Source organism: Oncorhynchus tshawytscha, linkage group LG16, assembly GCF_018296145.1.
Source record: "Oncorhynchus tshawytscha isolate Ot180627B linkage group LG16, Otsh_v2.0, whole genome shotgun sequence".
NCBI lineage: Eukaryota > Metazoa > Chordata > Actinopteri > Salmoniformes > Salmonidae > Oncorhynchus > Oncorhynchus tshawytscha.
In genome coordinates, this window is record NC_056444.1 from 33,550,315 (window position 1) to 33,561,838 (window position 11,524).

Here is an 11,524-nt window from a genome sequence, read left to right on the forward strand (position 1 = left end):
TTTTTTTTTCGCTCACCAAGCGATGTGTTTTTGCGTGGAGGTCAATTTGGTTAACAACAAAATAAATGGCTTATTTGCTATGTGTATTTTATTTGATCGAATAGAAGTTTCGTAAGGATTCGGTTATTACCAGTGTACTAATATAAGTAGGACACGTGACATCCAGGAAACTTTGAGAAAAAAACACTTTATATCGGAGTTATGCGTGGTCATCACTATTACCTCAGCCACAGTTATAAACCCCGCCTATTTCTAAATGTATCGTCTTAAAATGTGATTTTAAACCTATCCCTAACCACACTGCCAACCTTACGCCTAAATAAAACCAAAAAGCAAGTGTTTGTCATTTTTACAATATAACCAATTTTGACTGGAAACTGTTGTGCCTGTTGTTCACGTATCTACACGCTCATTGGCTAAAATGGTCCCACCTGATCTTGTCTCCTCCAGACTGCATTCCATTTTTGGATACATTTATTTTCGTTGTTAGAGCGGCCGCATGAGTATCTGGTCAATGTAACGGATTATCTGTGGTCTGAATAACCTGGTGACGTCACCTCTGCAGTTATGCGGAGTTAATATACTATTCGGAACTAGGAAACTCTGGAGTGTCCAATTTGCAGATTCGTTGAATGCGGCACGCGTGTAACTTCAACCAGTTAGCGAGTGGGACATTTTCGAGTTTCCTAGTTCCGACTAGCACTTGAACGTGGCATTAAAGCCTACTGCCGAGTTCATATGCTAGTCGGAATTACTAACCTCGGATATTTCAGACTTTCTGATTCATTGAACGCAACACTTGTAGAACTACATTTAGCAAGTCGGAATTTTGCTTAGTTTCCTAGTTCCGAATAGCACATGAACGCGGCATAAATTATCAACGAACTACAACCAATGGATTTTGTCAGGATCAGTTTGTAGAACACGCCACCTTTAATTAATTGACATTACTCATCTGGACAGTGTCACTGACTATACTGGATTATTTTTTTCACATGCAATCTATTCGTGTCCTATTAGACTGTAGGCTGCTACCACACTCAGACAAGTGGTCACATTGAACAGATTTCACGATGTAGGAATGCTTATCACAACTGTTGCATGTGCTTTAGGCAGGCCAAACTTCAGAGGGGCCTAACTCTAATCCACTAGGATAGGATATATAATCAAATTTCAATGGGATTTGTCCAGGTGGTGTGCAAATACTAATTCATATGACATCACACAAAAAAACTACTATATTTTAATTTGAGGTTTTTATTTATTTATTTAACCTTCATTTAACAAGGCAAGTCAGTTAAGAACAAATTCTTATTTACAATGACAGCCTAGGAACAGTGGGTTAATTGCCTTGTTCAGGAGCAGAACAACATATTTTTAACATGTCAGCTTTGCAATTCAATCTAGCAACCTTTCAATTACTAGCCAAGCGCTCTAACCACTAGGCTACCTACCTGCCAAGAATACACCCTTCTTTTTCTGGGATGTCCTAATTATCAGCAGTGGTGTAAAGTACTTTAATAAAAATACTTTAAAGTACTAATTCAGTCGTTTTTGGGGGTATCTTTACTATTTATATTTTTGACAACATTTACTTTTACTTCACTCCATTCCTAAAGAAAATTATGTACCTTTTACTCCATACATTTTCCATGACACCCAACAGTACTTATCAAGAAAACATAGCGGACTCACTAAACACAAATGCTTTGTTTGTAAAGGATGTCTGAGTATTGCAGTGTGCCCCTGGCTATCCCTCGACAACAAAAAATACAAGAAAATTGTGCTTTCTGGTTTGCTTTAATACAAGGAATTTGAAATGGTTTATACTTTTGTTTTTTTACATTTTAGCAATTCCATTTACTTTTGATACTTAAATATATTTAAAAACAAATAGTTTTAGACTTTTACTCAAGTAGTATTTTACTGGGTGACTGCCACTTTTACTTGAGTCATTTTATATTAAGGTATCTTTACTTTTACTCAAGTATGGCAATTGAGTACTTTTTACACCACTGATTATCAGTGTGGCCCTTGACAAAGCACAGAGAAAAGCAAACATCTCTAGGACTAATGAAACCAAAAACCTGTATTACTCACTAGGTGTGTGTGTGGACGTGTTTAACTATACTTGTGGGCACCAGAAATCCCCACAAGAAAAGTAAACAAACAAAAATTTGACAAACATGGGACATTTTGTTAGTCCCCACAAGTTCAAATGCTATTTCTAGGGGTTTTACGGTTCAGGTTAGAATTAGTGTGGGGTTAGAATTAGGTTTAGTGTTAGAAGCTAGGGTTAGGGTTAAGGTCAGGTTTCTAGGGTTATATTTAGAGTTAGAGCAAGGGTTAGTGTTAGTGTTAGGGAAAATTGGATTTTGAATGCGACTGAATTGTGTGTCCCCACAAGGTTAGTTATACCGCCCTAGGCAGAATAGTCCTAGTACACAAAATGGCGTTGAAAAATACCGTACCTGTCAATAGTTTGAACACACCTACTATGTTCTACATTGCAGAGTAATAGTGACGACATCAAAACTATGAAATAACACATACGGAATCATGTAGCAATCAAAAAAGTGTTAAACAAATCCAAATATATTTGAGATTTGAGATTCTTCAAAGTAGCCACCCTTTGCATTGATGACAGCTTTGCACACTCTTGGCATCCTCAACCAGGTTCATGAGGTAGTTACCTAGAATGCATTTCAATTAACACGTTTCTTGTTAAAAGTTCATTTGTGGTATTTCTTCCCTTCTTAATGCGTTTGAGCCAATCAGTTGTGTTGTGACAAGGTAGGGGTTGTATACAGAAGATATCCCTATTTGGAAAAAGACCAAGTCCACATAATGTCAAGAACAGCTCAAATAAGCAAGGAGAAATGACAGTCCATCATTACTTTAAGACATGAAGGTCAGTCAATACGGAACATTTCAAGAACTTTGAGCGTTTCTTCAAGTGCAGTCGCAAAAACCATCAAGCGCAAAGATGAAATTGGCACTCATGAGGAAAGGAAGACCCAGAGTTACTTCTGCTGCAGAGGATAAGATTATTAGAATTGCCAGCCTCAGATTGCAGCCCAAATAAATGCTTCACAGAGTTCAAGTAACAGACATGTCTCAGGAAGAGTAGCTGCTGTCTTGGCCACAGCTAATAGGGATCCATAATAAATTCAAATACAAACATCAAATGTTCAGAGGAGACTGCATGAATCAGGCCTTCATGGTCGAATTGCTGCAAAGAAACAACTACTAAATGACACCAATAAGAAGAAGAGACTTGCTTGGGCCAAGAAACATGACCAATGGACATTATTCCAGTGGAAATCTGTCCTTTGAGTCCAAATGTGAGATTTTTGGTTCCAACCGCTGTCTTTGTGAGACGCAGAGCAGGTGAACGGATGATCTCCGCATATGTGGTTCCCACCGTGAAGCATGGAGGAGGAGGTGTGATGGTGCTTTGCTGGTGACACTGTCAGTGATTCATTTAGCATTCAAGGCATATTTAACCAGCATGGCTACCACAGCATTCTGCAGCGATACGCCATCCCATCTGGTTTGCACTTACTGGGACTATCATTTGTTTTTCAACGGGACAATGATCCAACACACCTCCAGCATGTGTAAGGGCTATTTGACCAAGAAGGAGAGTGATGGAGTGCTGCATCAGATGACCTGGTCTACACAATCATCTGACCTCAACCCAATTTGGATGGTTTGGAATGAGTTGGACCGCAGAGTGAAGGGAAAGCAGCCAACAAGTGCTCAGCATATGTGGGAACTCCTCCAAGACTGTTGGAAAGGCATTCCAGGTGATGCTGATTGAGAGAATGCCAAGAGTCTGCAAAGATGTCATCAAGGCAAAGGGTGGCTACTTTGAAGAATCTCAAATATATTGTGATTTGTTTAACACTTTTTTGGTTACTACATGATTACATATGTGTTATTTCATGGTTTTGATGGCTTCACTATTCTACAATGTAGAAAATAGTAAAAAATAAAGAAAAACCCTTGACTGAGTAGTTGTGTCAAAACTTTTTATGTATTTTCTGGACATTGAAATCAGGTTCATTTTCAGTTCTAAATAAAAGTTGATAATACTTATTTTCCAGATGTTGAAAAAGCGTATTTTCCAGACCTTCAAAATATATATTTTCCATATGTTGAAATTAGGCTTGTTTTTGGTTCTGAATGAAAGTTGAAATTAAGTATTAAGTCTATGTTTGGGCCAAATCAAGGCTGATCCAGACCAGACAAAACCTGAACCAAACATAGACGTCTATGATTGGTTCAGATTTGGTCCGGACCAGCCCAAAAACCAATGTCTGTTTATGTGGAAATCAAGGCCGTGCTTACTGAGGTGTAGCCTACTGTGTTGCCTGAAATTTAATTTTATGAATGCCCAACTATGTGGTAAGCCTACCGTTTGTAAAACACAAAAAAAAGACGTCATGTCCAGGACCAAAAAAGACACCCAAAAGACGTTGGCTCGTGCTTACTGGGGTGTAGCCTACCATGTGGCCCGCAATGGAATTTTATGAATGCCCATCCATGTGGTAGGCCCACCATTTGTAAAAATAGGCCATTGCACTGACTTTATTTGACCTGATTCATGTGACTAATCAATGTGGCTATTTAAGCTCTCTACATCAGCTTCCCAACTTTATCAGGAGTCATTGTTAGCCTATTTGCAACTTGTTTGCACAGCAGGAAATGCACTAGTGTTTTATGTTTCACCATGATCAGCTTGTGAAATATTGAGGATACAAACTTGAAACCACTGATCATGATGACAATGGGATGGAACTCCTGGACAACAGCTGTGATTGTCCATTCCCTATTGTCCATTTTACTTTGACCTATCCTGATTTTAGGATATGTTGTTTGTTAACATGACAGAGCATTTTGTATTGGATTAGGCTATTTGATCGGAGAAACCTGCATGATGTAAAAAAGTGTCCGCCTCATTACATTGTCATACATTTGATCCCCAAGTCTGAAGGCAACAGAAAAGGCCACATATTCTTTCTACCATATCTTATATCTGCTACATGATTTATGTTAGGTGATTTTTTTGTGGATGGAACATTGTTGGAGCGCCGCAGAGATGCGCCTCACCAACAGCACCCTCCCTGCCTTTGACAAAGTGGGCACTGCTTATCAGGCTATTTCACATCCGGCCATGATTGGCAGTCCCACAGGGCGGCGCACAATTGGCCCAGCGTCGTCCGAGTTTGGCCGGGGTAAGCTGTCATTGTAAATAAGAATTTGTTCTTAACTGACTTGCCTAGTTAAATGAAGTTTACATATCACAGGGCGGTATCAGCGCTCATCTAAAAAGCCCACATGCCACTGGTTTAGAGAAATTGCCATTATTTTTGGGCAGGATTATGTGAAGTTTGTTGTTGTTGGAGGTGCGTCTTGGTCAGTTCAGCTCAGAAACTACAGCCCTTGTCAATCTGGGGTGGCAGGGTAGCCTAGTGGTTAGAGCATTGGCCAGATAACTGAAATGGTTGCAAGTTCAAATCCCTGAGCTGACAAGGTACAAATCTGTCATTCTGCCCCTGAACAGGCAGTTAACCCACTGTTCCTAGGCTGTCATTGAAAATAAGAATTTGTTCTTGACTGACTTGCCTTGTTAAATAAGGGTAAAATAAAAAAATCTGCCTCCACAGGCACCTGCCTAGTGAGTGTGTACGTGTTGTGTTTATTTCTCAAGTAATATACTAGCTACAGACCTAAAATATCCATTCCAGTGGCTTTAGTTGGTAATATGAAAGCATAGGCACGTTACCTATATTGTAGTCTCTTGTTTGGTTCTTTCTGCAGAGATTGAGTTGTACACAGTACCTTAGACAGAGAGGGCTGACATACAAACCTGGCCCTGGGCCGGCTCTTTGAAAGTAATGGAAGACTGTACTGCCAAAAGATATTCTACACATCAAGCCGTGTGCTGTACACTGTCTCTGTACACCCCAGATTTGTCCAGTACACCTTTACACACACAGTGCGGCTGTCCAAGGATAACCTCCCGAGGTGCATGTTAATGTTTAGGTAACAAAAGAGAGTCTAAGAAAAGATCAATGGAGCCAGTTGTTATCTGAGAGCTACATTAGCATCCCTCTCATCTGACACCTCTGAAGTGTGTGCCCAGCCCTATGTTGACATGGATTTGGGCACCAGCCCAACTGAACAGGTGGTCCCCATCCCCAGATAGATACTCATGTCAACCATGAGTTCTGTCTATATAAATCCTATGGGATCTGGGCGAAAGTAGGGCACAATGTAGGGAATAGGGTGCCATTTGGGATGCATCCCATGGCTTTCTTGGAGAGAGCTGCTTCCTGCTGCAACGGAGAGGGTTACATGGGGATTATAGGAGATTTTTTGGCATCACTTTGGGAAGGTGAAATGGGTTTTTAGACTGTCTGTCCTGGAGATGAACTGATATAGAATCCAGGTATACCCCATGGAAAATATATTGTCAACACACAAACCAGGACTATCAAACACTGCCTCCTTGTGGTTAGGATCAGTCCTTCACTGAGGTATGGTAATGAGATTGAGGGCCACCCCGGCCACACAGTTGATGCCTAAACCTGGTATGAAATTCTGACACTTATGTTGATTGTTTAACTTGTGCTCACACTCTCTCTCTCTCTCTCTCTCTCTCTCTCTCTCTCTCTCTCTCTCTCTCTCTCTCTCTCTCTCTCTCTCTCTCTCTCTCTCTCTCTCTCTCTCTCTCCTCTCTCTCTCTCTCTCTCTCTCTCTCTCTCTCTCTCTCTCTCTCTCTCTCTCGATTGAAAACGTACCCAAATGCGCTTCAGCCCAGCTTGTACCAAAACACACACACTCCATGTCTGTGAGAATGCCGCCCTGTCCGTCTCCCAGCAGAACAGCCTCTTAATTATGGGGGGCCTCTGCAGCAGCCAATTAGTGTAGCAGTCCCAATGGTCTTAATTATACAAACTACACTGATAATGACTACAACACAAACCATGCTGTCATTACACTGGCTGCACACAAACACATTCTCCTTTCATTCATCGTCACTCTGTGCATGTATATAATGCTAAACAACATGTTATACACAGTTGCTGTTAAACAGAGCAAATTCTTATTCTTTAATTCACAAAATTTTTCAAAGGATGAAAACAGGATGTGCTGATGATTGAAATGGATGATTCAAAGAGGTATGGTAGACAGTCACCTTGCTATTCCTATGAGCTATTCATAAAGTAAAAGACGGCACTGAGAATGTTCTAGACTTTCATCTAAAGAGGTTTGTCATCACGGTTGGAGAACTAAAAGAGTATCTGTCTGAGAGATGAGTCATTCTGGTTTTACAGGTTCAGAGAACATACTGTACATCTCAGAACCCGAACAACGGGGTAGGCTCTGCTGGTCACTCATTTTTAACGGTTCACTTTGAGTCCTCACAGAATCCCTCCCTGCCACTCTACGAGCTTCCAGCTAACTACAAGATGATTGTCGACAAGAGGGAGTTTGTCACCTGAATTGTGTTGTACTTTATTGCATTATATTCTACATGTACAGTGGAATGTACTTGAGACTTGTGTATGCCTAATGTATTTTTAGTTTTGTACATTCGTAAGGAACAACCCACCACCCACACATGCAGAAAACGTGAATATGTGGGCCACCACGTACCATACAGCGTCAGAAGCCATTGAATTCATCTAAAGTTTCTGTGGTAATGGTGGCTGTGGTGTTCTTGGAATTCTACTGTTGCTTCCAATTTGTTGTAGGTTAATTACTTGACCTAAAGGGTATCATCAGACACACAGCAGCACGACTGACAGCCACGATGCAACTACACTTGTCAGTCTGGGACTGCCTGGTGTCAATTGGAATCGTGAAGAACACATTGCAATCTTTTCACCTCTCAAATAATTGACATTTGCCTAGTTAATGCTTTTCAATAAATGGAAGTTCAAATACAAATCAAAATGTCAGTCAAATAATATTATGATTGGATACATGTGAAATAAAAGACTGACTGAGTATTGAGCATAGGCAGCAGCAAACATTGTGTCAGTAGAGTATTCCTTTTTTAAATAATCCGTTCTTGAAAAGTACAACATATTCCTTTTGGCCACTAGATGGCAGATGGAGCTCTAGTCTGACGATGCTGGGTAGGCTTACAAGTCTGTGTAACCCTTTCTGTAAGATTAACAATGTTTGACCCAGACCCTACAATATTATGTAGAATCTCAATTAGTAGGAGGTAGAATTGTAATATTTGTGTTTTTTTTTGTGAACAAGCAAGCTCTTTCTTTTGATTTAACACTGAATGTATCATTGAAGTCCAGAAACAATATTATCAATGGAACTATGACTCATTCTCATGCCTTGAAATCAGGTTCTGAGAAAATGTCTCCTGCCAACATTTTAAAAAGTCTGTTTGGTTGAAATCAGTGCTTTACCTCTGACTAGAGCCACCTCATTCTTTAACCCACCTGCTCTGCCCGGGTCTACAGTAATTACCAGCCAATTTAGAACTGTTTTGTGTCACAACAGGTTCTACGGATCCCAGGCCACCACGGACAGTTTTTGAAAGGCAACAATTTTTACTTGTAAGACTTGCGCAAGTTACAAACATGAAAAAAAATCCAAACATACAAATCAGTCCCAAGATTAAGTCCCAGGTGCTGGTGAGGTGAACAAGATGGCTGCCGCCAGTAGGTTACCCATCCGGTTGCTTTTTGGGTCACCGTCGGCACATGCTGCCTTCGCCACCGGCACAGGGGGAAAGAACATCAGGGGTCAGGGGGGGCGCAATCTCAGAAACACGTAGTCTCTCAGTCCAGGAAATTGACCATCTCTTATCTGGTCAATAGCAGGTGTTGTGCATCGTAGCACTCATCGTTCGGCCCTGTCCTCCATCCCCCTCAAGGCGGCAGCATGGTTTGGTTGCGGAGTCGGCGACGATAGCATTAGCGACCTCACACCCAGTTGTGGTCGATGTTCTCACCAGCAGCAGTGTCTTCTTCAATGAGGTTTAATGGCGGTTGTGATCCAATAAATGTTGCATTAGCGCCATCAACTAGACTGGAGTATAAATCCCTTATACTTTCCTTGAAAATAAATACAAATGCCCTGCCACTCACAGCCTGGGAAGACGGGACACCACCTCTCAACACACCTTGTAACTCTCCTGACGTCAACTCTTGCACACCCAAATACTTCTCTGCAGCTGTCTCCACAACCTTTATTTTCTGCGACTTATATTCCATCCCTGCGGTACAGTTAAGAACCATTGCTATGAACGCTAAAAAGCCAATCTTACTGAAGCATATATCACTCGTTGGCCTATCCCTCTGTCCTGGCACAGATCTACTACTCACATGAATCCTCTCAGGATCCTACAATGATACTACAAGGGAACTACAATGATACAATTGACAAGAACAGGAAAGAGACAGCAAACCAAAAGAACTGCAAAGGCCAATAGTAACAAATAGGCTGCTGATACTTCTGTGCCATACTGTCACACTATCCTTTCTGAGCTAAGGCAGTCTGGATGAAGCGATGCAGCAACAAAAGTGAGACCCTTTGGTGTGCATTTTGATGGAGAAAATGGGGATTTTCTGTGTATGTTTTGTGTGCGTGCATGTGGTGTGGTTTCTGGTCCAGCACAGAGTCGACCAACCCACTGAAACCCTCTTCTCTTCTCCATCCTTAATCACAGTCTCTGAGCCACATACACCCAGGGGGATGTTGAGACTGTATCCACTAATGAGCATTGACATTACACTGACTTCTTTCCTTGGCGATGGTTACACACAGGGCTGGAAATCACACACACATTCACTCTCAGAACGATGGATAGCATACAATGAGATGAGGGTCAAAGGGTTACAGAGGGCCACACTCCAGTGCTCATACAGTCCTTGTGAATGGAGAGTTAGAGAGAAAGAGAGCGTATGAATGAACTCAGTCCTCACCCACACAAACCATTCAATCACATTGATTCAAGAGGCAATTTGAAGGTTGTAAAAAAAAATGATCCAAGGCAACCAGAAAGGAAGGAATATACTAGAGCAGGATAAAACATGAATTGAATTGGCACGAAATAAATGTGATATGTGTTGTGCCTGTATTACTCCCATTCATTCTGGATGGCCATTTCATCTCTGCTTCCTACGACATGCTCCCCACCAATTTGCCCGAAAGCAATGGTAGTAGCTGGCAGGAAAGTGAAATGTTTTACAGTGAGACTCACATCATTCCCACATCTCACTCTTCTTTTTGTTCCCTTTTTGTGCACTGGGAAAAGGAAAAACGGACTCAAAATAAAAACCTTTTTTTCTTTTTACGTAACTGTGATATCAAATCAAATCAAATTGTATTGGTCACATACACATGGTTAGCAGGTGTTAATGCGAGTGTCGTGAAATGCTTGTGCTTCTAGTTACGACGATGCAGTAAAATCTAACAAGTAATCGAACAAATTCACAACAACTACCTTATACACACAAATACACACAAATGTAAAGGGATGACTAAGAATATGTACATATAAATATATGGATGAGCGATGGCGTGCGGCATAAGCAAGATGCAGTAGATGGTATAGAATACAGTATATACATATGAGATGAGTAATGTAGGATATGTAAACATTATTAAAGTGGTGTTATTTAAAGTGATTAGTGATGCCTCTATGTAAACATGATTAAAGTGGCGTTATTTAAAGTAACTAGCGAGACCTTTATTAAGTCTGTTTATATAAGTGGCCATAGATTTGAGTCTGTATGTTGGCAGCAGCCTCTCTATGTTAGTGATGGCTGTTTAATAGTCTGATGGCCTTGAGATAGAAGCTGTTTTTCAGTTTCTCGGTCCCAGCTTTGTTACACCTGTACTGACCTCGCCGTCTGGATGATAACGGGGTGAACAGGCAGTGGCTCGGGTGGTTGCTGTCCTTGATGATCTTTATGGCCATCCTGTGACATTGGGTGCTGTAGGTGTCTTGGAGGGCAGGTAGTTTGCCCCCGGTGATGCGTTGTGCAGACCGCACAACCCTCTGGAGAGCCTTGTGGTTGAGGGCGGTGCAATTGTTGTACCAGGCGGTGATACAGCCCAACAGGATGCTCTCGATTGTGCATCTGTAAAAGTTTGTGAGTGTTTTAGATAACAAGCCAAATTTCTTTAGCCTCGTGAGGTTGAAGAGGCGCTGTTGCGCCTTCTTCACCACACTGTCTGTGTGGGTGGACCATTTTAGTTTTTCCGTGATGTGTACGCCAAGGAACTTAAAACTTGGGGGGGTGCTCCCTCTGCTGTTTCCTGAAGTCCACGATCATCTCCTTTGTTTTGCTGACGTTGAGTTAGAGATTATTTTCCTGACATCACGCTCGAAGGGCCCTCAACTCCTCCCTGTAGGGTGTCTCGTTGTTGATAATCAGGCCTACCACTCTAGTGTCATCTGCAAACTTGATGATTGAGTTGGAGTCGTGCATGGCCACGCAGTCATGGGTGAACAGGGAATACAGGAGAGGGCTGAGAA